This window comes from Ranitomeya variabilis, chromosome 5 (genome assembly GCF_051348905.1).
Source record: "Ranitomeya variabilis isolate aRanVar5 chromosome 5, aRanVar5.hap1, whole genome shotgun sequence".
Classification (NCBI taxonomy): domain Eukaryota; kingdom Metazoa; phylum Chordata; class Amphibia; order Anura; family Dendrobatidae; genus Ranitomeya; species Ranitomeya variabilis.
Genome location: NC_135236.1, coordinates 669,703,889 through 669,708,437, shown reverse-complemented (window position 1 = coordinate 669,708,437; position 4,549 = coordinate 669,703,889).

Genomic DNA, 4,549 nt, shown 5'->3' with positions numbered 1-4,549 from the left:
AATTCACAACAGAGTTCATCTGACCAGGTATCACAGACACCAATACATTTCACAGCCGGGCCTCCAGGGGGAGCTAAGGGTTCTATTCATTAGGCCACTCCTCACATACTGGTAAAACTGGGGGACAGGCAGGAAGTTAGCAGAGAAAGCTGACTGGGTTGGAACCAGGCAACACCTTGTGGCAGGGGGTGTTGTGGGAGAAGATTCAGTAGGGTCCCTGTCAGGGGTGGGATCCTGACAGAGGCCTGGCAACTTGAGAGAACGTAACGGGACCGTGCCTGCTCAGTATAGCGGCGGTGCCCAAGGAAGGATTAGAAGCGAGATAGATTGTGCTGAGTGAGAAACGAGATCAAAGCAATAAGGAGAATACCAGTAGGAGTCGTGCTGTGAGACCGAGGCAACATCCTACTGAGGCGCACAACCGGCGGCCGGAACGCCGAGGGAGTATTACAATATTCAGCTTCAGGCAATACTCTAAACCAACGGCAGGACAGTCAGTCTAAGGCGGGCTGTCTCACCTAAATCACCTATGCAGTCTTGGGGGGCAACTTGTGGAGAGGGGCGACTCTAGGGTCCCGGAAGAGCTCCGAGCCTACCCGTCATACGGGTGCCGTCCTAACCGTAACATCAGGGAGGGACGGAGGATTAGCAGAACATCATCTAATCGAGTTGTGAGGGAACTTAAGAAACGGACACAACAGTTGTGGGGACTTTCCGTAAGCACAGCAGGGAAGGACCGCAACACCTAGCGCTAGAAGGGAGGCACAGATTTCCACCTGCTAAGAGAACTCTGGAGGTGCCATTGGACCGGCCGGACTTGCGCAGCCTGGTTATCCGGATTCCGGACTGAGGACCCAGAGACCTTCAGTAAAGAGGTAAAGAGACTGCAACCTGGTGTCCTCGTTATTTACTGCACCGCACCACCACCACCATCCACATCCACATCTATTATTCACTGTGCGCCCCTCGGCAGGGTCACGGACCGGGGCCTAGCCACCGTGACAACCCCAGAGCAGAGACTCAGAGGCCCGGTACCGGGTACCCCTCGGCCCTGCGGCAGTGGGGGCGCTGCACAAGTTGCATGCATAGACATTTATCCACCATGCATTTGCAAGCCTGGAATAACTACCAAATGTCCCTAAAGGTTGCAGCACCCTCGGCCAATGAAGCTAGTCAGCAACGCTACATCCCTTCCCTCACTGTAAACCCACCATTTCCCGCACCACCGGCAGTATCTGTGCAGCTTTCGTCGCCAGGCCAAAGCAGTCAGGGAACCACCAGGTTTGCAGTAGGAAACACTGCATGTAGGGCACCGGCAAGAATACCATCTCCAACCCTCTCTCACTCACCCATGTCCACCGGCACCACCGCTAGTTCCACGATCTCCAGCTCTCCAGTCCAGCTCACCCTAAATGAGACTCTTGTTAGGAAAAGGAAGTACTCATCCTCGCATCCGCGTACACAGGGTTTGAACGCCCACATTGCTAGACTAATCTCATTAGAGATGATGCCCTACCGGTTAGTTGAAAGCGAAGCTTTCAAAGCGCTGATGGACTACGCTGTACCACGCTACGAGCTACCCAGTCGGCACTTCTTTTCTAGAAAAGCCATCCCAGCCCTCCAACAGCATGTTAAAGACCGCATCGTCCATGCACTCAGGCAGTCTGTGACTACAAAGGTGCACCTGACAACAGATGCATGGACCAGTAGGCATGGCCAGGGACGTTACGTGTCCATCACGGCACACTGGGTGAATGTGGTGGATGCAGGGTCCACAGGGGACAGCAATATTGGGACAGTTTTGCTTAGTCCACGGTCAAGGAAAGAGTTGGCTGTAGGCGTTCGCCCCCCCTCCTCCTCTTCCTCCTCCTCATGCAGAAGCGAGAGCTCGTCCACACACCCCAGTCGCACATCCACTCCATCCGCAGCTGCCACTGTTGCACACCAGGTGTGCCATTATGGGACAGCTAGTGGCAAGCGTCAGCAGGCTGTATTGGCAATGAAGTGTTTAGGCGACAACAGACACACCGTGGAAGTTCTGTCCGAGTTCTTGCAGAATGAAACTCAGTCATGGCTGGGCACTGTACATCTTGAGGCAGGCAAGGTTGTGAGTGATAACGGAAGGAATTTCATGGCTGCCATAGCCCTTTCCCAACTGAAACACATTCCTTGCCTGGCTCACACCTTAAACCTGGTGGTGCAGTGCTTCCTGAAAAGTTACCCGGGGTTACCCGACCTGCTCCTCAAAGTGCGCAGACTTTGCTCGCATATCCGCCGTTCGCCCGTACACTCCAGCCGTATGCAGAACTATCAGCGGTCTTTGAACCTTCCCCAGCATCGCCTAATCATCGACATTTCAACAAGGTGGAACTCCACACTGCACATGCTTCAGAGACTGTGCGAACAGAGGCGTGCTGTTATGTTTTTGTGGGAGGATACACATACACGGGCAGGCAGTTGGATGGCAGACATGGAGTTGTCAGGTGTGCAGTGGTCGAAGCTACAAGACCTGTGTCAAGTCCTTCAGTGTTTTGAGGCATGCACACGGCTGGTTAGTGCAGACAACGCCATAATAAGCATGAGCATCCCCCTAATGCGTCTGCTGATGCAAAGTTTGACGCACATAAAGGAGCAGGCGTCTGCAGCCGAGGAAGAGGAAAGCCTTGATGACAGTCAGCCATTGTCTGGTCAGGGCCGTGTAGAGGACGCGGTAGCGGGCGAAGAGGAGGAGGAGGACGAGGAGGATGATGGGGATGAGTACTTTTTGAATGAGGAAGCTTCTCCTGGGCCAACAGAAATTAGTGGCGATGCAAGGCTGGGTTCTGTTTTTTTAAGGGAAACAAGTGACGTAGATTTGCCTGTAACAGCCCCTCCAACCAGCACAACCGCAGATTTGACAACTGGAACTTTGGCCCACATGGCGGATTATGCCTTACGTATCCTCAAAAGGGACACACGCATTATTAAAATGATGAGCGATGACGATTATTGGTTGGCCTGCATCCTTGACCCTCGCTATAAAGGCAAATTGCAAAATATTATGCCACATGAGAACCTCGAACAAATATTAGCAACCAAACAAGCTACTCTTGTAGACCGTTTGATTCAGGCATTCCCAGCACACAGTGCCGGTGATTGTTCTCAGTCTCACACAAGCTGCAGGGGGCTACATGGCAGAGGTGTTAGAGGTGCACAGATCAGAAGTGGCGTCGGACAGAGGGGTTTTCTGACCAGGTTGTGGAGTGATTTCGCAATGACCGCAGACAGGACAGGTACTGCAGCATCTATTCAAAGTGACAGGAGACAACATTTGTCCAGTATGGTTACTAACTATTTTTCTTCCCTTATCGATGTTCTCCCTCAACCGTCATTCCCATTTGATTACTGGGCATCAAAATTAGACACCTGGCCTGAATTGGCAGAATATGCGTTGCAGGAGCTTGCTTGCCCAGCAGCTAGTGTGCTATCAGAAAGAGTATTCAGTGCTGCTGGTTCAATATTAACCGAAAAAAGGACTCGTCTGGCTACCCAAAATGTGGATGATCTCAACTTCATTAAAATGAACCACTCCTGGATTTCAAATTATTTTGCCCCACCTTTCCCGGCTGACACCTAGCTTTCCTATAAAAAGGTCTTGCTTGTGGACTGGTCTTACTGAGTGTTCCAATCTGTTAATTTGCAGCAGCTGTTTGTCCAGCATACGACATGTTTACACCTCCCCCAATGGGAAAAATCCCCCCACGGGGCCGTTGTCTCGCCACTTGGCGCAAGCACCCGTTACAGTGCTGATTGTCTGAAGAGGTGGGTGTGCCCGCTTTTGGTCGACGGCACTGCCACTGGGTCCCTCATAGTACAATGTAGTGTCTCTGGCGGTGGTGGTGCGCACCCAACGTCAGACACACCATTGTAACATGAGGGGCCCTGGGGCGGTACCGCCGGCCACAAGAGAGTTCCCCCCCCAGCTCAAACTGTGCTCTACCACGTGCAAAATTATCTCGCACAGCTCCACCAATGTTTAGTCTATGCACTGACATCATTCAATGCCTGGCACTGACAAACAATACCAATTTGTTTGCATCTATGATGCTAGTTAAAGTAGTCTGGGTCAGTGTCCTATATTGACACCAGTAAATACTAATTTACTGCCAAATTACTTTGTCATAAACTCTGCAGTTGAGCCCACCCCTGTACCTAAGCATGACACCCTTTTTTTACTTATAGTTGTTTTGCGAGACATTAACATCTATTTATTTTTTTGGAGTACTAACTGTGTCAGACACTCCTTGCAATACTCCTCCACTGACCACAATGCTGCCTGCCTGTGCATCCATGTAACCGATGTAAAACTGCCATGAGCCTATTGTTTGTTATTTTAGGCCTTTGATAGCCTGTCTGCGGTCCCTACTTGCATTACTCCTCCACTGACCACAATGCTGCCTGCCTGTGTATCCATGTAACCGATGTAAAACTGCCATGAGCCTATTGTTTGTTATTTTAGGCCTTTGATAGCCTGTCTGCGGTCCCTACTTGTATTACTCCTCCACCGACC